At 44.6% G+C, this 25989-nt stretch overlaps 1 protein-coding gene across 5 annotated transcripts in view; it reads right to left on the bottom strand.

Moving 5' to 3' along the window:
• Positions 1-19105, bottom strand: part of KMT5B (lysine methyltransferase 5B) — a 57091-nt gene extending 37986 nt beyond the window's left edge. For 2 of the 5 annotated variants that reach the window (XM_045558270.1, XM_045558276.1), the window contains exon 1: positions 17846-18055. The gene's annotated coding sequence lies outside the window, so the exon portion shown is untranslated. Of the gene's footprint in view, positions 1-16987; positions 17393-17845; positions 18056-18187; positions 18601-19050 lie in introns of those variants that run through there. The other 3 variants (XM_045558273.1, XM_045558271.1, XM_045558272.1) reach the window with 3 other exon arrangements.
• Between the last annotated feature and the right edge of the window lie 6884 nt (positions 19106-25989).

Genomic DNA, 25989 nt, shown 5'->3' with positions numbered 1-25989 from the left:
GAAAAAATAAGGATATAAAGAATATATTTTTGTATAATTGTATAATGTGTTTATATTTTGAGTGTTATTACAAAAAGGTTACAAAGTTTAACAAAATTAAAAAGTTTATAAAGTAAAAAAATTACAGTAAGCTAAGGCTATTATTGAAGAAAATTTTCATAAATTTAGTGTAGCCTAGAATACGTTTAGAAACTCTACAGTAGTGTCCAGTAATGTCCTAGGCCTTCACATTCACTCAACTGACTGACCCAGAGCAACTTCCAGTCCTGCAAGCTCCATTCGTAGTTAAGTGCCCTATACAAGAATACTGTAATCTTTTATTCTGTATTTTACTGTACCTTTTCTATGTTTAGGTGTGCTTAGATACACAAATTGTCACAACTGCCTACAGTATTCAGTACAGTAACACGCTATACAGATCTGTAGCCCAGGAGCTACAATAGCCTAAGTATGTAGTAGGCTGTACCACCTAAGTTTATGTAGGTACATTCTATGATGTTCACATGATGACAAAATTGCTAAGTCGCATTTCTCAGAATGTTCCCTATTGTTAAGCGACATGATTGTAATTTACTAACTGATGTCTCCACTATTTCTAGACAGTCTTGGCTCTCCCCAGTCATATGATGCCATGCTCAGGACTACAGCACCCCCCTAAGACTCGGATTGGAATGTAAAATACGTGAGGCAGGGACTTATTCTGCCTTGTTCATTGCCTGTGCTTAGAATAACTACCAGCAAATAGTGATAAATAAATGTTTATCTTTCAGTTACCAATACAAATCATCTTTGCTCCTTGTTATACTGATATCTAGGTATAGCTCTATAATCTGCTCAAATACCATGTTCTGGTAACGCTCTATGAACTCTTGAGAGTAAACTACAAGGAAGTTACTTATCTCCTTTGCTCTAAGGAAAGCACAGGCTCCTGTTACGCTATTCATTACCTACAGCATAAAGAAATGTACACTGCAGCAGAGTGACAAGTAAAGGACCTTTACATCTTTTTGTTGTTAGTTTTAACTCATTGCTCAAGATATTTAAGGGACTAATATTCAAATAAAAAATTAGTGCCCATCTAAAAACATCTGCCTTACTCCTTTACAATAACAACGAAGTTGAGAGGCTACCATTTTATATTTGGTAGTATAGAGGCATCCCTCACTAGCTGAATCTTAATTAGCTGAATTTGGGGATTGAACAATTTGGATAGTGGGGGATGCCTTTGGAAATGAGAGTATTGTAGATTATATCTGTCACTAATGGAATGAGAAAAAGGATGTCCCTGATATTGCCTTCTTATGGAAATATGCTTTAGTGTGAGCCAGACTAAAAAGGCCCGAAGATAAGAAAGTGCAAAAATACAGAACTTAAGAGCCAAAGGGGCTGGGCACAGTGGCTCACACCTGTAATCCTAGCACTCTGGGAGGCCAAGGTGGGCGGATTGTTTGAGCTCAGGAGTTTGAGACAGCCTGAGCAAGAGAGAGACCCCATCTCTACTAAAAATAGAAAGAAATTATATGGACAGCTAAAATATATATAGGAAAAATTAGCCACGCATGGTGGCGCATGCCTCTAGTCCCAGCTACTCGGGAGGCTGAGGCAGGAGGATGGCTTGAGCCCAAGAGTTTGAGGTTGCTGTGAGCTAGGCTGACGTCACGGCACTCTGGCCCGGGTAACAGAGTGAGACTCTGTCTAAAAAAAAAAAAAAAAAAAAGCCAAAGGGACTTTAAGATCACCAATACAACTCCTGCAATTTGCAGATGAAAATGAAGTCACATGCCCAGTGCTACACAACTAACCCTCATCATGAGTAGAACACAGCACTGCTGCCCAAGACTCTCTCAACTATACCGGATAAGGGTCAGTTTCCCATCCTTTTCACAAACACACAGAAAAGTACTAACGATGAATTATTCTGAAGTACTCCCAGGAATGCATACCTGGACATGCCTTGAATGATGTGCAATACAAACACAAAACATTAATTTTTACTTGATCTCAGGTCTCTCTCACGTCACAGGAGTATTTGTGTTGATTCACAGTGGGGTAGGATGTGCATGCGAGCGGCATGCTTAGGTGCAAGGTAAAAAACACCTATCAATGTTCAGGATACCTTTACAATTGTTCTCTAATATCTATTTTTCTCCTGGTTCCTTCATTATTGAAATTTAATTTGTATTCAACTTTTAGTGTGCCTGTTTTTTGATTCTTCTTGTAAGCTTCACTAAACCCAAAGAAATGATGCTGCTTAAACTACACGAAAGGGTAAGTAAAACTATTATACATCAGTTATAAGTTAAATATTTTTCAATTTTTTATCAAATTTAACACAAGATCTCTTGTCAAATACCCTATATTTATACTTAGGAGGAAAGACATAGAACTCAAGTATACTTCTGAAGCATAAAAGGCAAAGAAAGCTTGAGAAAAAAAGAGCAATGCACCATGGCCTTCTCTCACCTTTCTCCTCTGTCTGCCTGGAACACAATAACCCCATCTTTTTGTCTGGCTAATTCCTTTAAGTCACAGTTCAGTATCTACGTCCTCTAGGAAGTCTTCTTTGACCTTCACTGCCAAATCCAGTTATAGATTTCTACCACAAAACGTATCGTAAATGTCTGTCTGCTTCCTTAACTGAGAGTTTCAGAAGTCAAGAGTCTCCTTTTCATCTCTCTGACCTCAGTATCTGGTACAGCACATAGATCAGAGGCACTCATGATGACATTAAACAAATGAGGTTACAGTCTACACCATGTCACAGAAACTATTTCTATATTTGAAAAAAAATCTACAAACTACAGTTACTGCCTGACCTTTTCAAATCCTGTCTTTCTCAAGATGTCCACGGTGTTATGGCAGTGAGAGAAACTCCTGTACAGGTGCAAACATGGCAGGAATCGCAGCTGCTACCACCACTAACCTCCCCACCAACTGTTGTTGTGCTTTCTGGCTCACCCCCTAGTTCCGCACCTCCAGAGAAAAAGAACAAGGAGGCCGCAAAGTGCTTTTGGTTCTTTAGGAAATCCATCCCTAGAATGCCTACATTTGACACACAACTTACGGATAATGACTGAAGAGTGTGTTTTTAAGATTCTTAGGAGTCCTAATATGTATCAATGATAATGCATTAAGTGTAACTATATGAAATAGAAAAGAAATAGATGGAATAAAAAGAGTCTCCATGGAGAATTATTAAGTCTCAACCAAGATTCCCACTCAAGAGATAAAAGCCGAAAATCTGGGGACAAGGCCCAGCAATATATCTTGTAATAAGACCTCGAGGTGATGTAAGCTCCAGTGTGAGAACTGCTGCTCTAAGTTACTCATTCATTCAATTTATCATCTGTTATCCCAAAGAAATGCCAAAATTTTAAGAAAGATTATAGAATAAAAACTTTAAGAAATTACATCTATCAACCAAAGTTTTTTCTGAGAATTAGGAAAAGTTCACCAATAAATCGTTTTAGCAGTACCATCCTTCAGCTCAGTTCGGGCACAGACTGAGATCCACTCTAATTTATAAGTAATTTTAACTAAATGTGAGTTAATCATCCAAACTGGAACAAATCTGTGATCTTGGGTCTTATTTATACTGTGGTCCCCTGATAGTCTGAACTGAAGCTACCTTAGTGTAAAAGCCACAGACCATGGCTGAATTTCACCAGGATGGACACACTGCACACATCTGGATGTCGTCTAGCAGATGCTTCCATACTCTCCACATGTTCATACAGCAGCTGTCAGTAAAGCCAAAGACTTGACTTAGGCTCACAAATGAAAATTTTGTAAAAGCAGTTCTAATAAAGCTATCAATAATTTTGGGTCTATTTATAAATTTTTAACTGGAAATGAATATATATGCTACTAATCATCAGGTCATTGTTCTGTCCTCATGAGTGTGGCATCTGTTCTTGCTGGCATGATCTGGACTACAAGCTTACATATTAAAGGCAATGATAGGCTGGGCGTGGTGGCTCACGCCTGTAATCCTAACACCCTGGGAGGCTGAGGCAAGAGGATTGCTTGAGCCCAGGAGTTTGAGGTTGCTGTGAGCTAGGCTGACACCATGGCACTCTAGCCTGGGTGACAGAGCAAGACTCTGTCTCAAAAAAATAAAATAAAGGCAATGATGGAATTTTAAAAAGCCAACACAGGTCACTATTATAGTAGACTATGGAGAAACAGTGGTTAAAAACAGGTGGACAGCAAAGCCTAAATGCTTCATGCTTACCATAGAGGACCCCCCCCTCCAAGGGTGCAGTCTTCTCTGCCATGGAACACAGTTGGTTCATATGAAAATGTCCCCATGATTGTGGCTTGGTTGACAACAATTGATTTAAGTAGCCATTGACTATATTTAGAAGTAAAAATTGCCTCCATTTTGTTGCAAAATTGGCAGGAAAAAATTTCAAGAAAGGACTACTGACCACTTCTTAAGTGGTGTAATAGTCACAAATCTTTCTCTGTTCTGATTTTCCAATATAAAACTGTCAGGAAAATCATTAGACATTTACTACATTCCAGACACTGTTGCAGGCACTGCAGATGCTACAAAGTACAAAACAAGGTTTCTGCCCTCATCTGTGCTTATATTCTAATGGAAAAAGCACTAGGAAATAATGAACAAATAAATTTCAGCATCTTGGAAAAAATAAAGCTGTCTATGGTGGCAGGCAGTGTTTCAGGTGGAGTAGGAGGGTGACAGTGGCTTTTTTCTGAGAGCAAGGGATGTGAGGGAAAAGCAGGCAGCAACCAGGGAGGAGTGTACTAGGGAAAAGGAAGAGTAAGCATGAAGCCTAGAGGCAGAAACGCACACAGCATGTCTGTGGAATAGCACAGAGGCTGGTGTGGCTGGAGTAGATGATGGGTACGGAGACAGGATGAGGTCAGAGAGCCTGCTAGAAGAAAGGGCTTCAAAAGCCACTGCTGAGACTTGGGCATTTACCCCAGTGAGATGGGAAGCAAGGGTGACATAATCCAACTCACCGTTTCAAAGGACCATGCGGGCAGCTTGCTACATGGAGAAGCACTTATAAACAAATACTTTTAAAAAAGCAGTTTTAATGAAGCTACAGAAGCTAATAACTTCTGGGCACAAGAGAACATAGGGCGAATAGTTAAGAACTAGTGGCTTGCAGTAACAGAGGTGGCAAGTGTTTGGTTTCGGGATCTTTTCTGAAGGTTTTGGTGATAGTCAGGACTTGCTGACAGACTGAATGTGGGTGTGAGAGAAAGAGAACTTAAATACACCTCCAAATGGAAGAACAGAAGTAATATTTAGGGAGGTGACAAAGACTACAGGGATCAGGTTTGGGTAGGGGTTGGGGTGAGTTTGGTTTTGGTCATTTTTTCTTTTTTTTGGTTTTGATCATTTTTGAGATGCCCATTAGAGGCCCAACTAGAGTACACAGTTGGATATTAGGGTCTGCAGTCCAGGTCCAAGCTGGAGATACAAATTTGGAGTCAGAGTATTAATGGTATTTCAAGCCATGGGACCAGATGAAATCATGCAGGAGTGAGTACAGATCAAAGAAATCCAAGGACTGAGGGAGGCACTCTAACATCTAGAGGTCAAGATGAGGAGAAAACAGCATGGAATAAAAAAAAAAAAGGAGCAACTAGTGAGCAAGGAGGAGAACCAAGAGCAAACCAGGAACAATGCTTCAAGAGGGGAGTGATCAACTTGGGCAAAGGCTGCAGATGCCCAGAAAGCAAGTATCTTTCTTTTATGAGGGGAAAGAAGAAGCCACTGGCGATCTGTGAGCCTTGCTCAGAAACGACAGAGAGCTTCTAAAATGGATATTATGTCCTGAAATAGGACATTATCCAGTTGTGAGGATGACAGAAGGGGTTTTGCTTAAGAAATAGATGGCAGGCCAGGCGTGGTGGCTCATGCCTGTAATCCTAGCACTCTGGGAGGCTGAGGTGGGAGGATTGCTAGAGGTCAGAAGTTCGAGATCAGCCTGAGCAAGAGCGAGACCCCGTCTCTACTAAAAAATAGAAAGAAATTAGCTGGACAACTAAAAATATAGAGAAAAAACTTAGCTGGGCATGGTGGTGCATGCCTGTAGTCCCAGCTACTCGGGAGGCCGAGGCAGGATGATTGCTTGAGTCCAAGAGTTTGAGGTTGCTGTGAGCTAGGCTGATGCCACAGCACTCTAGCCCGGGCAACAGAATGAGACTCTGTCTCAAAAAACAAAACAAAAAGAAACAGATGGCAGAGGGTAATAAAAAAAATAGCAAAAAAGGGACCATGTGCAGTGGCTCATTGTGAGTGTTCACAAAAGTGATGCAACCAGGCTGAGGAAATGTAACTGCGATTACGCTCTGAGATGGGCAGAACCACTTCCCTGAGAGGTTTAGCCTACACTAAAGTCAACAAGAAAGGAAGATTCACCTTATGTGGTTTCACTGGATCAACAGCTGTGGAAGGAAGCACATACTCCAGATTCTAGTACTAAACTTACGTAAAAGGGGGACAATTTATGATCAACCTAAAACATACTGGAAAACTGCTAAAATAAGAAATTTATTTATTTATGAAACAAGGTATTGCACTGCTGCCCAGGCTAGAGTACAGTGGTGTTATCATAGCTCACTACAACCTCAAACCCCTGGGTTCAAGCATCCTCCCACTTTAGCCTCCTGAATAGCTGGGACTACAGGTGTACGCCACCATGCCTGGTTGATCTTTTTTTGTAGAAACGGAGTCTCATTATGTTGCTCAGGCTAATATTGAACTTCTGACCTCAAGCGATCATCCTGCCTCAGCCTCCTGAAGTGCCAGGATTACAGGCATGAGCCACCATACCCGTAAGAACTCTATTTAAAGGGGAAAATATTTCAAGAATTAAAGTTGTATTTAGAGAGAACACTCCTAATCATATTACACTACCACTAAGGTAAAAAGCACCACACCCAGGACCATCAGGATACATTCCAAATCACCAGCACCAACAGCTATCTTTGGAGGGATGAGATAACTTTAAAAAATATATTTTCCCCCCGAATGTCTATAGTGAACATATTTATATATAATCAGACAAAACAAAAGCCTTAATACTTTAACAAGTTTCAAAAGAATGTGGAGTTGTTTCATAGAAAATGTGCTAGGTTCAGGTAATATACCTGCTCTATACCCGGCAATAATGGCCCCTCAACAAATGTCGACTCCCTTCTCTTTCCATAGTCCCGATATGGGACTATACATTGTTGAGTGACTTTTGAGTTAACCACTTGAGTCCAATTTGAGAACTCTGGTTCCAATCTCTTTTAACTTAAATACGGGAAATTTTTGCTTACCATCATAACACAAACCAGGATTTTTAAAAAATCTGTCAGAAAAATAAAAACACTGATTCTGATTGACTGTCAAGAATTTTAACCTAATTCCTGTGACATTCATTACACCAGGAACTCTCTAACCAGTTTACATGTTGAACTTGTCTACAGATAGTTTATCTTAAATTATCCAGTGGCAGGGAAACAATCCCCAAGTGGTAGAAAAAGAGAAGTTAACGTACATTTTTAAGCTCTAGCCTATTAGAGGACTTTCGGAAATCTTTATTGAGAAAAACAAAGAAAAAATGTTAAGTGATTTAGCTATAATTTGGTAAGAAAGCAATTCAGCACACCAAACTGTTAATAGTGTTATCTCCAGAGAATAAAATTACAAGCAACTTTTACCTTATGTCCAACTTTGCAAAATAAACATGTTACTTTCATAATAAAAAAATTGAAGATATTTATAAAAAGGAAAATAGAACAAGTTGGCAGCTTCCTATCACAAGGCCTTCATACTTGGGATAATGTCAATCTGCTCAGCAGCACGTGCCCAACCCCACTCCTCCAGCTCCATGGATTTCCTTACACATTTTAACCCCTTACATTTCTCATCATCGTGCTTATTACAACTCTACTCATTTCTCTGTGCAATTATTTGATAACATCTACCTTCCTCACAGTAGAATAAGCTAGCTAAGATCCACTTTCATGTCATTGGAACCTAGCACAAGGCCCAGGATAGGTCCATTCATATCACACCCTCTTTCCAATCCCAAACCTAACCTGCTACAGGTTCCATGGAATCCTATAACTCTAGAGATTAGGCCACCATAAACCCTGAAGAGCTACCAGAAGCATTTGTGATCAATATTCCATCACAAGGCTATAACACAGTTTGACAGGGCAATTGCTCAGTTGCCGATTTGTTAGAAAACTACCACGAATTCCTGTTCATATCTATAACCTTAAAACTTGCTCCTATAAATACTGCTGTCAGAAATAAATTTCACTTGAGAAGGTAGATGACTTGTCAGAGTAGTTCAACTACTGCTAGTGTCATGAAAGGAAAAAAGCCTTCAGGATTTTTTTTTTTATTTCAGTATATTATGGGTGTACAAAAGTTTAGGTTATGTATATTGCCCTTGCCCCCCTCCCCCCCAAATCAGAGCTTCAAGCGTGTCCATCCCCTAGACTGTGCGCATCGCACTCATTATGTAGGTATACACCCATGCTCTCCCCCGCCCCACATCTGCCTGACACCTGATTGATGTTATTCCTAAATGTGCTCTTAGGTGATGACCAGTGAAACCAATTTGTGGTGAGTACAGGTGGTGCTTATTTTTCCATTCTTGGGATACTTCACTTAGAATGGGTTCCAGCTCTATCCAGTAAAATACAAGAGGTGCTATATCACCATTGTTTCTTATAGCTGAGTAATACTCCATGGTATACATATATCACATTTTATTAATCCACTCATGTATTGATGGGCAATTGGGTTGTTTCCACATCTTTGCAATTGTGAATTGTGCTGCTATAAACATTTGCGTGCAGATGTCTTTTTTATAGAATGTCTTTTGTTCTTTTGGGTAGATGCTCAATAATGGGATTGCTGGATCAAATGGTAGGTCTACTTGTATCTGTTTAAGGTATCTCCATGTTGCTTTCCACAGAGGTTGCACTAGTTTGCAGTCCCACCAGCAGTGTATGAGTGTTCCTATCTCTCCACATCCACGCCAACATCTATTGTTTTGGGACTTTTTGATAAAGGCCATTCTCACTGGAGATAAGTGATATCTCATTGTGGTTTTGATTTGCATTTCCCTGATGATTGGAGATGTTGAGCATTTCTTCATGTTTGTTGGCCATACTTCTGTCTTCTTTTGAAAAATTTCTATTCATGTCCTTTGCCCACTTTTTGATAGGATTGTTTGATTTTTTTCTTGCTGATTTTCCTAAGTCCTAAATAGATTCTAATTATCAGCCCTTTATCGGATGTATAGCCTGCGAAAATTTTTTCCCATTCTGTAGGTTGTCTGTTTGCTCTCGTGACAGTTTCTTTGGCTGTGTATAAACTTTTTAATTTAATCAGGTGCTTTGGGGATTTTTGTTTCTCTGAATTCACAATTATGCCTCTACCTAAGCCAGAGCCAGTGTCCTGGTTTTTTTTTTTTTTTATTTAAAGACTAGAGCTATCATACTAATTCAAATGCTAATTAGGTATATAGTACCATCAACACAATAGCAAAGAATAGGTCTCTATAATTGTAAAATAATTATCAGTGCCCGTGTTGTTACTGTCATTCCTGCTTTCCTTCTCTAGCACTTGTCCAGCTTCAGACAACTCTACAGATTTCTCGAGCACTCTCTGGTGGTAATGCCCCCAACTTGGGCCTCCAAGGGAATCAGGCCTGAAGCTGAGCGATTCACACCAAGGAATAATGCTTCACCCATCGCCTTTTCAGGATAAAATGATGGCTACAGATATCATCACTAAGTTTTGAAAAGTACTGGATCATGCTAAATTGGTTGAGCTAATTGCTCTAAAGAATACTGTAGTATGCTGAAAAATGGCCCCCGAGGACGTCAGGTTCTAATCTCTGGAGCCTGTGAATGTCACCTTATAAGAAAAAGGGTCTTTGAACAAAAAAGAAAATGAAAATTAAAAAAAAGAAGAAAAAAAAGAAAAGGGTCTTTGAAGATGTTACTACATTAAGGATTTTGAGATAAAAGAGATTATCCTTGATTATGCAGGTAGGCTCTACATGCCATCCCAAATGCCTTTATAGAGGGCAGAGGGAGATTTGACAGCTCACACAGAAGAGAAGAAACAGCAGAGACTGGAGTGACGTGGCCATAGGTGAAGAAATGCACAGCCACTGGCAGCCAGAAGAGGCAAAGAGATTCGCTCCTACAGCACAGCCCTGCCAACATTCTGACTTTGGCCCAGCGACACTGTTTGCACTTGTGGCTTCCAGAGCTGTGAAAACGCATTTCTGTTAACTTAAGCAAAGAAGTTTGTGGTAATTTGTGACAGCAGCCACAGGATTCTAATAGCAGCCACTAATACAGAAATGAAAAAGTAAATAAAAGTAGAAACACTGTATACTTACGAGACTTCAAAAACAAAATTCCAACATGTCACAAGAAAAAAGATTTTAAACACCTTCAAAAACAGTGTATTTAGAACAATTTTTAAAAGTCATTTTTCCTCTTCAACTGCAGGTATGAAACGGCTATTGAGTTATAGGGATTTTGAAAATAAAGCTGGCTTTTCATTTACACATCTACTTATACACTGTGCTAAGCCAGATAACCAAGATCTTCCTTAGAAGTATTATGATTGAACATTTTTTCAATTTATATAAAAACTTAAAATAGGCCGGGCGCGGTGGCTCACGCCTGTAATCCTAGCACTCTGGGAGGCCGAAGCGGGTGGATTGCTCGAGGTCAGGAGTTCGAGACCAGCCTGAGCAAGAGCGAGACCCCGTCTCTACTAAAAATAGAAACAAATTATCTGGCCAACTAAAATATATATATATAGAAAAAATTAGCCGGGCATGGTGGCGCATGCCTGTAGTCCCAGCTACTCGGGAGGCTGAGGCAGTAGGATCGCTTAAGCCCAGGAGTTTGAGGTTGCTGTGAGCAAGGCTGACGCCACGGCACTCACTCTAGCCCGGGCAACACAGCGAGACTCTGTCTCAAAAAAAAAAAAAAACTTAAAATAAAAACAAACTATTAGATAGAATTTTTCATGTGGCAAAACATTTTACACAGTGAAATACCCACCACAGGTAAGTTTACAATCACACATTTGCAATTTTTGCACTTAGTGGGCTACTGATCTACAGTTAGACATGTAATAAATCCCTCTCTGCCTCATTGTAGAAAATACTGCTTCATTCTTACATATCCACATTCAATATGTATCACTATAAGGGATTTTATGTAAGAAAGATTTCATGTCTTCAATCATCTCAGTAGGTATTTTTAAAATAAAGGTTAACTGATGTGGTTGAGGGAAATTCCACAAAAATAACCCACAAAACAACAGAAAACACCTGCTTCCCCATCTCTCTACATCTGATCCACCTGCTTACCTAGTAGAGCCTATATAGATAAAATTAAGGATGCTTTCTTTGTTACCGTTTTCTCTAAGACCAAAGAGAATTTCACTTTTCTAGAAAAAGATGCCATCTAGTGTCAAATGTCTGTAAGTACAGCCATTACAGTGCTGTTCCTCAGTCAGAAGCTACAAATGGATCAAAGAATAGTCAATTCTTACCAGGCCAAGACAAGGGTGAGGAAAAACTTCCAAAAGGTGATTCTTGGCCTGAACCTTCAGGGCATGTCTGAGTCTGCCAGCTGGTGGACTCCGCTGGAGGCAGCCCACACTGTGGTGAGGGATGTGGCTCTGGAGTCAAAGCACCTGGATTCCACCCCAGCTACATCATTGCTCTCTCGCAGTGTGACCATGCACGAGTCTCCCTGAACCTTGTTCACACCACATTAGTAAAATGAGAAGAAAAGAGGGCCTAACTCCTAGGTTTGCAGCAAAAATAAGCAGAAATTGCTTATAAAATTAAAGTCTCCAACTGCCTCCTCTTTTCAAGTAACTAAGGCTTGAAAGAGGACCAGATACATTATTCACAAAACTGCAAACAATCAAGTAAAAAAATTCCCTTCCATTCGCCATCCAACCATAACTCCCACCAGAAAATCGTATCATCTCACCCCTAATATTTAAGAAGTACAAACTTTCAAGAGAATGAAAAAAGACCAAAGGTGCTAATTATAATACAGAACTGAGCATCAGTTTTGCTTCTCCTACTATTCCTAAAGGGAAGAAATGTGATTCCTGGCAAGTGTATGATTAAAAATCATACCAAACTGCACCTCACCCATCAACATTCAGAGGGACTACAGATTTGGTTACAGTGGAATTTAGTTTGCTGTATATGCGGTAAAATATTTTTTTCTTACTGTAACTCCATTTTTAAAAACACCAACAATAAATAATAACAGCTCCATTCATTTAGTGCTTCCTAATATTCATGCTATCACTTAGTTCTCACAGACTATAAAAGTACCTTTTTTTTTTTGGTTACACAGATAAGAGGTTGGAAATTTTCTCAACTGTGCTCTAGAAAAGATTTCTCTGGTGGAAGACCATGAAATTAGAAGCAGAAAGACCAGTTAGGAAATTAAATGCAACAGTAGCAGCGGATGAGGAAAGAGAAAAGCTCTGGTGTTTAAGACATAGGCATGGCAAACCTGGTAATAAATTAATTAGCTACAGGTGGTGAGGAAGAGCAACGAATTCAAGGTAAGTCCAAAATCTCTAGGTGGGGCTAAAGTTTTAATTTGGGAGGCTGCAAGACTGCCATAACTGTAGGGAAGACAGAGAAATAGGTTTGCAGGAAAGATGAGAAAGTCTGGATTTGCTAAATTTGGGAAGTGGGGCACTACCCAGGTAAAGCTGTCGTAAGATATTAGAACTTTGAAAATAAGTGGAGACCGAAGAGATTAACATTAATAATAAAAGGACTTTACAGTTCACCAAGCATTTCAACATTATCTCAATTCACCGCAAAAAGTCTTAAATTAAAAGAAATAGGCTCAGGGAGTTGTGTTACTCGCCCAAAGCAATTCACTTCTTCTGACAAGATACCGTGCCATCAATACATGAAACCAAAATAAAATCTTGAAGTATTTTACCATGGGCAGGTAAATGAAACGAGAAAGGGGAGGGAACAGAGAAGGAAATAAAAAGATGGGCAAGAGACAAACACAGGCACTGTGAGACAGATGATTCTTGCAAAGGAGCAACCCACTTCCAGTGTTTGGGGACATGTGCTGTTGAGCACCGAGCAGTGTCCCATGACCAGCTAACTATGTCTGCTCAAGATGCAAGTGAGGGACTGAATGCTGTAGAAATGAGAGCCCACCTCCCAGCTCTAGTTTTCTGGGCAGCATTTCACACTATTGCTTTACAATTATGCAAGAACTGTGCTAATCACTTTATGTGCATCATATTATTTCCTCACACCAAAGCTCTTTCGCACACATACTACTACTGTCATCTGTATTTTATAAATGAGAACAAGCCTTAGAGAATTACGAAAAAATTAAGCCAAAGCCAGGTTGAGTACTGTACACTCTTAACATCATTAAGAAAGCAATACAATCCTGACCCAAACAAACTTTTAAACACACTTTGCTACATATTTCAAGAGTAAAACCACAGAACACAATAAACCTGGTTCCTAATTTCTCAAAGCTCAGAGTATACTGTGGGCAGAGAAACAACTGAGTAAGTGTGTAACTAGAAGTTCTTACAAGAGGTATAACAGAAACAAACAGGATGTTAGGAGAGAAAATAATATGAAAATAGACTTTAGATCAGATGATCAGGGAAAACCCAAATCGTAAATATAAAAATGATCGACTTTTTTGGGCCAAAACCCTCCTGGTATCCATTTATATCCATCAAACAAATATTTTCTGAGGCAACTGGATTTGTCTGAAGCCACCAGGACCTCCCCTTTTAAAGGAGTGCGACAGGAGGTTTCCTGTGGCTTCTCCAGCCCCAGACCCCACTGGCTGAAGGATCAAGCCCCCTTCTACTTCTCACCTTCCTATGAGCAGGCTGGTCTTCTGGCTAAAATATATATTTCTCCACATGACGCAACATAAGCATTTCCTTGAAAATATTCCTCAGAGATCATTAAAACATATCAGATACTTCAACCTTGTTATACAAATCAGACAAAATGATTCATTCTGTAGACCCAGAATCCACACAATTCAACAAATTATCAAGAACCCCTTGGGAGCCAGCAGGCACTGTTCGTGGTGCTGGAATACCGGTCGCGAACAAGGAACACTAGAGGGCGCACGAGAGCGCCTACTTTCAGGAGAACTGCAGGGTTACTACTACACAGATGAGTGGAGAACCAAAACCAAAGGGCAGCGTGAGGAAAAACCGGATCTCTACACAACAGGGTAGATGGGCACAAAATAAGCAGCAGAATGAACCTTCGCTGAAGGGGCCTTTTGCATAAGGCCTGAGAGGCAACCCCACTGCCATCAGACATGTGCTGACCAGCTGATCCTATAAAGGTGGCACAAGTTAGAACACAGCTGCCCTGACACCTGTATCAGATGTTATGTTGGTTCACCCTAACTTGCAAGACTCAGGACTCACTAGATCAGCAACCCTACAAAGTAGGTGAGACAAGTATTAGCACCACAAATAAGGAGGCTAAAGCTCAGAAATGAACTGCTTTCTTGATGGCAAAGTGCTATTAAGTAGTGAGGCTGGGTCTAAAACCCTCGTGTTTAAACTGCAGTCTGGTGTTAACTCCATACTTGAGCCACGTGTGTCACCCATGAATAAAGAGGCTTGTCACTGGCAAATGCTTCCTTGGTCCATTTACTTTTTCCTTCAGTGTGCTAAGAAACTAAGACATTTTGCAGAAATGCAAATGGCATGTAGGAGCCACATAGGTCTTAATAACCAAGCTTTTAGGAACCACTGATACACACTAGTCTCTCAATTCTAAAACCCAAAAGAGTGTAAGTCATTTCATCAATTTAATGACATTTCAAAAACAAAGAAGCTAAAATTACATGACACATGCAGATGAACTAAGTAAGCCAATTAGAGAGATATCAAAATATGACATAATTCTTAGCAATGAGAACACTGGACGGCATGTAAGTGTAAAGATGAAGTATAATTTAGGATTGGAAGTGACTTCAGAGACTAATGTTTAGTCATTTTACAGATGAAGAAACTGAGACCTGGCCCTATCAATGTTTTATACAAATAGTGACAAAGCAAAGACTGGGACACACGTATTGAGTCTTACTCCAAAGATCCTTCAACTATTCCCAAAATTATATTTATGTAACATTCAATCTTATATACAGCCCTAGAAGGTTGCCCGGTGTTTGAGTTTATTTCATTCAGAGATACCAGCTATCCCCAAATCAACCCCACGCAAATGTAATGGCTCTCTCCCTGCATGTACTTAATATATGTATATTAATACCACATAGTCCACAGCATGACACACTGAAGACAAGACACATGGTGCCTGTGTTTAAAAGTGTGCGGAAGACTCTTACGTTAGAGTGTTCTGGGGCTGACAGAGTCCTGGAACTCCTGCCATGCAGAAGTAAAGCTCATATATGGTACACAGAAACACGAAATAATGGAATCACGCTGATTTATCTGAAAGGATTTGCTCTGTAAGCCATGGGAAGGGCATCCCTGTGGATAGGGAGCTGCTCAGATGCCACACACACAAATCTCTTTGTCACACAATCCAGCCACATACTCATGCCCTATAAACCCATAAATTGAAACTCAGGTGAAGAAAAATAGATTCAATCCCAAACTTTTATGACCCAAGGTAAAAGTTACAAACCAGCATCCCTTACCCACAAAACCCCCTGCTCAAAGATATGCAAACACCAGGACACTTCCCTGGAGCATACCTCCTTCTCCCCAACCCATATTCTGCTGTCCCCCACCCACCTCCCACTTCCCCAGGACTGCCCACTGGTAACTGCTACAAGTCTGGAGAGTTCAGAGCAGGAGCAGTTCCATGTGTATTAAAAGGCAGACGAAAATATAGGCAAGAGAGCACTAGGAAATGATTTTGAAAGTTTGGTTTCAAACATTATGGATAAAGAATGGAGCCCTACTCTCCTCTTGAAGAGTAAGTTATAATATTCTTTTCAGTCTCAAACTCAAAGTTTTTTTTTTTCAAAATGATGCAACATTAAGTAACATTAGAATGGACATATTTTGAAACACTAAATACAAACCATTAAGCTTGACAACTTGGAGATGAACAGATTAACACACTCATCAAGTGCTACTGAGCACCTCCTCCTGCTCTGTACCTGGCCCCGGGCAGCAAAGACAATAACTAGACTCAAACTCACAAGAAAGCAGAGATGATGGGCAAGAAAACCACTCAGTCCAACACAATGTAGTAAGTGCTCAGCGAACACAGAGGAGGGATGTATTCTCCTGAGCAGGCCAGCCCCTGAACCTGTGTGTCTAAGGCAAGTTTCACCAGGAGGCAACATTCCCACTGGGCCTGTCTGAAGCACGAGCATGTACTGGGGGGAGGGGAGGGGTGTAGGAATGCCCAGCAAGACATGGCCAAAAGGCACTAGTCATGGGGAAGCCAGTGCAGCCAGAGTTTGAGAAAGGGAGTAGAATGTAGAATGTTTAGAGATTCAAAACTGAAAAGTGGACTGCAGTTTCCACACATGCCAGGATTAACGCATTTGTGGACTTTAACCTTGGAATATAGGGAGCTCCAACGGGGACAGGGCCACACCTGTGATTCAAATTGCTAAACCTTCCAATACACAATGAACTTGTATCTACAGCAAGTAATATTTTATATATTTCAATATGTATAAATTATCTGCGATTATTTCAGGCAAAAATGATTTTCTCCTCCCTTTTCAAAGTATTTATTTTTTACTAATTGTCAAAAACTACAGGTATGTTCTCAATATTAAAAACTAAAGGAAAAAAGTTACAGCTGCTTCCTCTGACGATCCTACAGAGTTCAGAACCTAAAAGGCCCCGCTTAACTCTACGTCATATCAAACTCATTTAAATCTAAAAAGGTCCAGGTGAAAAGAATCACAATTAATCAAATTAACTCACCTGCCCGCAGTTCTAGATAAAACTTCCCCCCAGAGCGAATTTCATTTGGCAGATTCTTAAAAATAACTTTAAAGAACACATTTTGACCTCCCCCGTTATTTCTGAAGTTTCACCACTCAACACATCACAGAGGTTACAGCTCCAGAACCGGGTCAAACGAACCTAAACAGAGACAGCGAATTTCTCAGCGCCCAATTTGTTTCTACCTCACTCCAGCAAGTTGGATAGAACTGTCATTTTGGAAACATGTTCGTGCCCCCTCTTAGAGGTAGGGGTGACACTGCTTCACACCGTCCGTACACGTGTGGAAGGACCAACCGCCGCTGTCGGACCACGGGAGAGCAGATAAAGCACAAAGGGGAGGAAGGCAGCCCGGCCACAGCCGAGGGCGCCCAGAGCGAGCGGGCTGCAGAACAGCTCTGGGGGGACCCATGAAAGCAGACTCAAGCCAAAACAAAAGCAAAAAGTTCAGCGCGGCAGAGGTAGCAGATTGGGCGAGACGGTTCACGGCTGCCCATTGGAGAAGAGGGAAAACAGAGTCCCCCAATCGCGAGCGCCGGGGCTGCTCCCCTCGTGCGGCCGCGGGCCCGGCCCCGACACTGCCCGGCGGCCACTACCGCTCCCTTCCGGCCGCGGCCACCACTGCAGGCCCGGCCCGCACCCGCCCCGCACCGCGGCCCCGGCCGGCCCCGGCCCCGGCCCCGCCCCCGCGCCAGCCGCCCGGCCCCGCCGCCCCGGTCTCCACCCGCCCCGGCCCCGGCGGCCCCGCTCCGGCCCGGCCGCGGCCCCGCACGCCCCCGGAGCCCGAAGCCGCCCCCCGCACTCCCAGCGCCGGCGCCCGCCCCTCCCCCGACTCACTGCCGGCGCGGCCCGGCTCCTTCTCGGGGCGCGTCCGGGACCCCGCTGCCCGGCCGCTGCGATAGAGGGGCCCGCGCTGCCGCGCCACACTGTTCCGTCCCCCAACAAAATTAATCACCAAAAAATAATTCCAGAGAAAAATGGAGACTAAAATCCAAGATGGCGGTAAGGGCCGCAGCACCGCCCGCTCCATCCGCTGTCGGCAAAAATAAGTCCCAGCTGCGGCCACGGACCCCACCCCCACCCGGCGGTCGCCGCGGCCGCCGGCGTCCCCCGCACCCGCGCCCCCTGTCTCGGCTCGCCGCGCTCGGGCGTCCCCGTTGCGCCGCTCCTAGGCCTCACCTTCGCCTCACGCACGGCCGCGAGGTCCGAAAGGCGTCCGCCAGCTTCGGAGCTCTACGTCCCGAGTGCTTGCCCCGCGCGGTGCCGCCTCGGTCCCGGGTGTCCTCACCTCATAGCCCGGGAGCCTCGCCGGCCGCACCGCAGACGCGCCGCCGCCTCCGGTGAGCCACCTGGACACCGCCCGGGATCGGTGGAAGGATACGAAAAGGAGTCCCGCGGACACCCGACGGCGGAGGGACACCACGGCCTCGGCCTGCCGAAGCGTGCGCGCGCCCGGCGCCGGCCGCCTTGGTGGCTTCGACGGGATTTTGTCGGGGGAGAAAAAGAAATGCGAAAGGGAAATAAGTTCCCCACCGGGTGTTCCCGACGGCGGAGGGACAAAAGGAGCGATTTTTGAGAGAATGGGAATAGTTGTTGCCGTCGCTTCACTTCGCGGCGGAGGGATCCGCGCCCGAGCCAGTCGGTGGTCAGGGATCCCTCCGCCTCGCTGCCCTTTAAATCGCGGCTGGAGGCGGCGTCGCCGCGCGCCTCGCGGGCGCCACCTAGCTGCCGGGTTGCGGTGGCGTCCGCGTCCCTGCGGGGCCCCGGCGGGCGGCCCCCAGCCTCGGGCCCTCGCACCTTTGCCCCTACCAGGGACAGCTCCCGAGCCCAAGGGGCTGCCCGGGCGACGGGGACTCGCCTAGCCCAGCGTGCCTCCGGGTTGCGCCGGGGGAGGCGGCCCCAGGAACGGAGTCTCTTTGTTGTGGGAAAGGGTGTCGCTGGAAGCGGATCAAGCCCGAGTGGGCAGCCCGAGCGCCGCCGCACGCAGGGCTGCGAGGGAGGCGGGAGTGAGCCTGCGCCTCCGGCCGTTCCTCGGCACCTACCGTGGGCTAGGCTTTCCCGACGCCGCGACGGCGCCTCTTCTCTCCGACGGGGCCCTCGGCCCCCGACGTGCGGCGCGTCCTCGGGGCGCTCGGGCAGCGGAGGGTCCGGGGCGGGAGGTTGCAGTCTGCAGTGAGGACTACACAACACCACTGAAGAGAGTAACTCGTATCCGGCCCTTAGCAGGCGCTGTTCTGGGCTCTGACGCGCTCTCGCTCCCTAGGCAGCTCGCAGAGGGGGGCACCGTCGTGGTTCCCAGTTTACATGTAGGGAAACTGAGGCACAGAGAGATTCTTTTTTAGGTAACCTACATGACAGCTAGTCAGGGCTTGAGCCAGACCCTTATCCAGTACTCTGGTGAAAAATGCAGACAGCAAGTACATAAGTAGTGTGCTAAGGACGCCAAGAAGTTGAAGTCGCCGCAGGCGTTTAGATGCGGGCAACTCGGTGCCTGGAGGCGTCCCCGAAGAAGCGGAGACCTGGAGGGTGAATTGGGTATGTTAAGACACATAGGGACAGTGGGGCCAGCAGCGCTGGGGGCTGGGGGGGAGGCAGACAGGACAGACAGACAGCTTAGACGGCTTCCGGGCAGAGTCCCAGCCTGCCTTTCTCGGCTGTGTCCGCTGCATCTCCCGGGCCTGGCACGGAGTAGGCCCTCCAGAGAGAGTGGTTTAAGGGAGGGCGTGGACGACCACTACAAGGACTGTCCTAAAGTCCACTAACACCAGCACAGAGTGCTTACTTCATTTCCCCTCCCCCTTGACCTTGAGTGGTAGGCGTGATGCTTGTGACCCCCTTCCGCAGATGGGAAACTGAGGCACAGTGACTTGCTGAGGGCACATGGCTGACAGGCAGGGGAAGGTCTAGATCTGGAAAGCAGAGCTCCTCCCACTGCCCTCACTGTCCATCTGTCTCCTCCCTCTGGAGGCTGGTGTGGGCAGTGGGCACAGCCTGGCCGCCTTGGGTAACGCAGACCGCATTCCTCTGTGCTCTTTCACTCTAAAAGCAGCATGATCCGTGGCATCAGAAGCCACCCGGCCACGTTCCTCTTTGCAAACACAACTAACAAATGGCTGCTTTCGGATTATTAGTTTCTGGTTTATCACTAAACTTGCCAAGATTTTCGTAGTGGTTGGCTCCAAATGCTCCACTTGCATCCCAGAGACTCTGAGACTACCTTAGCCGCCCCCAACGTGCAGGGAAGCACCATCTCCCCCCAGGGGGTAGCCATGGCCCTAAGTCAACCTTCCAACCTTCCAAGGTCTTGGTATTCAGGCCCCAAATCCAGCTACACCTGAGTAGCCCTTCACAGCCCCAAATGCCAGTGTCTTTCCCACTCTGAGCTTTCCAGAATCCACCCAACATAGCCATGCTCTCCACACACCCCTCAGACTGAGACCCAAACCCCCACTTCTGTAAAGTCCCCATACTCCCAAGATGCTGGCACTTCGGTTTATTTACTGCCAAGTGCCAGGCCACGTGTTCTGGTGTTGCCTTGCAAGGGGGTGGGCTGAGCCCACAGCCTGGCAGGCATAAAAGATGAGGGAACCCAAGTGCAGCCTCCTCTCAGGCTCCCTGGTTCTGTGTCCGTCTCTCCCGCAGCCCCCGGCAGGGCCGGCTGCTCCTCCAGGCCCAGCGGGAGATTTCCCCAGGAGAGAGGCCAGTTGGAGGCCTCCTGAGGCCGGCTGGCAGGGGAGGGGGAGGGGGCAGGAAGTCGGCGGCCAGGCACCTGCCTAGTCCCCACGTGACAGGAGCCATTGGCGTTGGCACTGTGAAGCCTCAGGATGCCCTGAAGTGGAAGAGAAGAGCCACAGCGGCCACAGGGCCCCCACCGGCCTGGCCGGCGAGAGGGATTAGCAACTCTAAAGAAAGACTGAGTCAGCGGAAGGGGCCTGACCAGCCCTGGAGCACTGTGAGGCTGGCCAGGAGTGCCAGCCCGGCCGGGGCTGGCCTGGTGCAGCACCCTTGCTGGACACTGACTGAGGCCACAGAGTCTATTCTGGTCTTGCCAGCAGGGCCAGCCCTGGTGTGTCCAGGGGCACTCCAGGGACCCAGCCTGGTGCCACCAACCCTGCTTTGCTCTTCACTTCCCCTTCTTCCAATGCCAGGTTCACTCAGCAACTGTCTGGCAGGGATTTGCTTGCGTGGACCCTGTGCCTACTGGGAGGGCCCACAGGTCACATTGACCCCAGCATTCCAGGTTGGGGGCAGGTTGCTTCTTGTAAAGTGATATGTTGGCTTTCAGGCTCTGCACACTCCTGCCCAGAAGCTAGGACTGCTCTAATGAGAGCAGGTCTCTAAAACCAGTGGATAAAACCAGCCATCGCAGTGACCCCTTTGGGTGGCTGGCTGGCTTTTTGGCCCTATGCCTGAGCACCACTGGCCTGAGCACCCCATACCGTTCTTGGCTTTCATCTGCCTTCCTTCATTAGAGATGTTTAATAAACAGCCTCTGAAAGGTCAGGTGACATGCCCAAAGTCCCCCAGTCAACAGCAACAAGACTTTTAGCAGCTGCTAACGGGAGTTGGCATGAGTCTGACCTGGGTTTGAATCGCAGCTCTGCAACTTGCCAGCCATATGATTTAGGACAAGTGTTGTAGCCTATCTGCTTGCCAAGCCCTCAACGGTAAAAAGGTGCCAGTCCTTAGACCTACCTAAGTGAGCTCATCCACAGCTTTAAAATCATCTGTATACTTGGGGTGCTCAAATTTCTATCTCCAGCCTGGACTTCTTTGAACTTCAGACATCACCACTGCACTGTTTAATAGGCATTTCAACTACAACACAGCTGAGATTGGATGCACACACCGACAAAAGCAAACCCCCCCTCCTCCAGCACTCTGCCACTTCCCAGACAAATGTTCTTCCACTGCTCAGATGCAATGCCTGGTTTTCATTCTCTCTTAGGATTTTCCGGTTTTGTTTGTTTGTTTGTTTTTTATCCTTAGCACATGTCACAGTCTGACATCCTGTTCACTTATTCATCGTGTCTGTCCCAGTCTCTCCCTTGTAGGGCTGTATCCTTCAGGAGGGCAGGGCCTTTGTCCTGTTTACTGCTGTATCTCCAGCCTCTGGAACAGCCCCTGGGGCAGCTGTGAAGAGGCTCCAATGGCTTTTGTTGAAGGACAGGAGGGAAGGAGGAAGAGAGGGAGGACAGGGCTAACCTTCCAGGATTGCTACAAGGATAAAAGGAGGTGTAAGTTATTGTCCACGATAGTCACTTTGTTGTACTATCAAATATTGTTCATTCTAACTGACTATATTTTTGCACCCATTAACCATCCCCACTTTATCTCCTCACCACTACCATTCCCAGCCCCTGGTAACCGTCATTCTACTCTGTTTCTATGAGATCAATTTTTTAACTATTTAGCTCCCACATATATGTGAGAACATGTGAGATTTATCTTTCTGTGCTTGGTTTATTTCATTTAACATAATATTCTTCAGTTCCATCCATGTTGTTGCAAATGGCAGGATTTCATTCTGTTTTATGGCAATATAATATTCCATTGTGTATATGTACCACAATTGCTTTACTATTCGTCCATTGATGGACACAAGTTGATTCCAAATCTTGGCTATTGTGAATACTGCAATAACATGGGAGTGAGATGTCTTTCCAATGTACTGATTTCCTTTGTTTTGGATATATGCCTTGCGCTGGGATTGCTGGGTCATATGGTAGTTCTATTTTTAGTTTTCTGAGGAACTTCCAAACTGTTCTCCATAGTGGTTGTATCTTTTTTTTTAATAGTGGTTGTATTAATTCACATTCCCTTTAACAGTGTACGAGGGTTCCCCTTCTCCACATCCATGCCAGCATTCGTTATTGCCTTTTTATAAAAGCCATTTTAAGTAGGGTGAGATGATATCTCATTGTAGTTTTGATTTGCGTTTCTCTAGTGACTACTGATATTGAGCATCTTTTCATGTACCTGTTGGCCATTTGTAGGTGTTCTTTTGAGAAATGTCTGTTCAGATCTTTTGCCCATTTTTAATTGGATTGTTTGATTTTTTTTCCTATTGAGTTGTTGGAGCATCTTGTATATTGTAGTTATTCATCCCTTGTCAGATGGATAGTTTGCAAATGTTTTCTCCTCTTCTGTGGGTTGTCTCTTCCCTTTGTTGACTGTTTCCTTTGCTGTGCAGAAGCTTTCTAGCTTGCCGTGATCCCATTTGTCCAACTTTGCTTTGGATTCTGTGCTTGGGGGTATTACTCAAGAAGTCCTTGCTCAGACCAAGGTCCTGAAGCGTTTGCCCGTATAAGTTATGATATATTTTAAAATAACTAAGAGAGTGGAATTGGAATGTTCCCAACACAAAGAAGTTATAAATGCTTGAGGTGATGGATACCCCAGTTACCCTGATGTGACTGATGTACATGTATCAAAACATCACATGTACCCTATACATATATACAGCTATTACGTATACATAATAATTAAAAATAAAAAAAATTTTAATAAAATTTAAAACTCAAAGAAAAGGAGGCTTAAGGGGCCCTCTAACTGCCCCCTCCCCCTTGGGGACTCAAGCTTGCTCAGTTGATGGGGCTTCCCCACCACTCACCCCTGAAAGGTGTGTAGCCTTTAAGCGCACAGGTGCGCTGGGAGCTGTGTGTGTGGTGTCCACCTGGGCCAATGAAACGGGCACTAGGGAAAGTCCCGTGTCACTGAGACGTTACTCTTTTGGGTTCCTGCCACACACCCTCTTTTCTCTTGCCTCCCCCAAATAAAACCGAGCCCTAACCAGCCCTCTCTTTCACTCACATCTGGAAGTCAACACACAGAGGATCAACAGCAGCTGAAAAACTGATTTCCTCAAGGACAGGGAGAGCTTAATCTTATTTTTTTTAAATAATTTCATAGGTACAGAAAAGTTCCAAATATAGTAGAATTTTTTTCCTGGACCATATGACTATAATTTACTTTCTGGGTGCTCCATTACCCCCAAATACTTTAGAGTGTGTTTCCTCCATCTGGGATAGCCTCCTCCAAAACCAGGGTGCAGTGATCGCAATCAAGAAATCAACCTCCGTAGGTTGCTGCCATTTAACCCTCAAACCTCATTCAAGTTCTTCCAGCGATCCTTAATAATGGCCTTTATTGCCAAGGAGCTTGTCCAGAATCCAGAGTTGCCTTGGATGGTCGTGTCTCTTCAGTTTCCTTCACCCTGAATCAGTTCCTCATTCTTTCCTGACTTGTATCACCCCTTGACACTTTCAAGGTTACAGGCCTGTTATTTTTTAGTATGCCCCTCAGTTCAGGTTTTCTGCTGTTTCCTCATGGTTAGATTAAGGTCATGGATCTTTGGCAGGAACATTGCAGAAAGGATGCTGTGTTCTTGTCATTGCACCCTATCAGGTGCAAAGGACTTCAGTTTGACCCATTGTGGATGACGCTCACTTGGGTCACCCAATTCAGGGATGTCTGCCAGTCTTCTCTTCTGGAAAGTCACTTGTTTTCCCTTTGTAATAAACAAGTTTTCTGTGGAGAGGCACTTGGAGAGATGTAAACATCCCATTCCTCATTAAACTTTCAATTTATTAATACATTTACATCAGAATGGACTTATGGGTTCCTGTTTTGTTCTATAAGTTTCTGTTCCTTCCTCCATCTTCTTCTCCCGCCCTTCCTTCCTTCCTTTCCTCCTTTCTCCTTCCTTCTCTTTCTCTCTTTCTTTCTTTTTTCCTCTATCTCTTTATCTCTTCCCCTTCTCTCTTTCTCTTCAAAGTTATTTGTGGCAGCTTTATTTATAATATCCCTAAACTGGGAACAACCCACATGCCAATCAACAAAAGAATGGATAGGCCGGGCACAATGGCTCATGCCTGTAATCCTAACACTCTGGGAGGCCGAGGTGGGAGGATCACTTGAGGTCAGGAATTTGAGACCAGCCTGAGCAAGAGCGAGACCCCCATCTCTACTAAAAATAGAAAGAAATTAGCTGGACAACTAAAAATAGAAAAATATTAGCTGAGGCAGGAGGATCGCTTGAGCCCAGGAGTTGGAGGTTGCTGTGAGCTAGGCTGATACCACAGCACTCTAGCCTGGGCAACAGAGCAAGACTCTGTCTCAAAAAAAAAAAAAAAAAGAATGGATAGACAAATTGTAGTCCATCCATGTGATGGAATCCTATTCAGAAATAGAAAGGAACAAGCTACCGTTGCAAACAACAACATGGATGAATTAAAAAACATTATGTTGAGACAAGTCAAAAACTGTAGAGTAAAAATTTTTTGATTCCTAGAACAGAAAGAACCTAATCTGGGGTTTGAGGGTAGAAATCTGAAGAGTCATGTGCCTCCCAAAAGGTGGGATTGCCCAAGTAGGGACACAAGAGACTTTCTGGTGAGAGGGAAATGTCCTGTTGCTGGGGGCTGGTAACTGGGTGTGTATGTTGTGAACCTTCTTAAACTGTAAATCTAAGTTCTGGGAAAATTATTGCCTGTAAATTATGCACTCAGAAAAGAGAAAAAATCTGGGAAAAAAGAACTGAATTGAATTTAGCTATTGCCCAGTGAAAACTTCTTCAGTTTTTCCATGGCTTGTCTTGCAACCAAGCAAATTTTGCAGAATAGTTTTTCCTGGAGTGTTTCCCTGACAGTGCTTCTGGGATTGACCCAGGTTCACAGTGCAGATTCCAGGTTCAAAGTGAAGATGAGGAACCCGAAGATTCATGTTCCTTCCGCTGGGGCATTGGTGGTGCCAGTTATTGCTGAGTGACATTTAAAGGGAGGAAGAAAAATTGCTCCTGCTTCCAATAGGCCCGCAGGAAACTTCTACCACCAGGTGAGCCTCCCTGCTGCAGGCCACTGGAGCTGCTGCCTGGCCGGCACGCGACTAGGAGACCCTGGGCTTCTCTGGCCAGGACATATGTGCTTCGGGTGGAGTCAACTTTTTGCTCTGCCTCATAATCATCCTTCCCTTAAGTCATA

This window comes from Lemur catta, chromosome 7, assembly GCF_020740605.2.
Source record: "Lemur catta isolate mLemCat1 chromosome 7, mLemCat1.pri, whole genome shotgun sequence".
Classification (NCBI taxonomy): domain Eukaryota; kingdom Metazoa; phylum Chordata; class Mammalia; order Primates; family Lemuridae; genus Lemur; species Lemur catta.
This window is presented reverse-complemented; position numbering and strand designations above follow the sequence as displayed.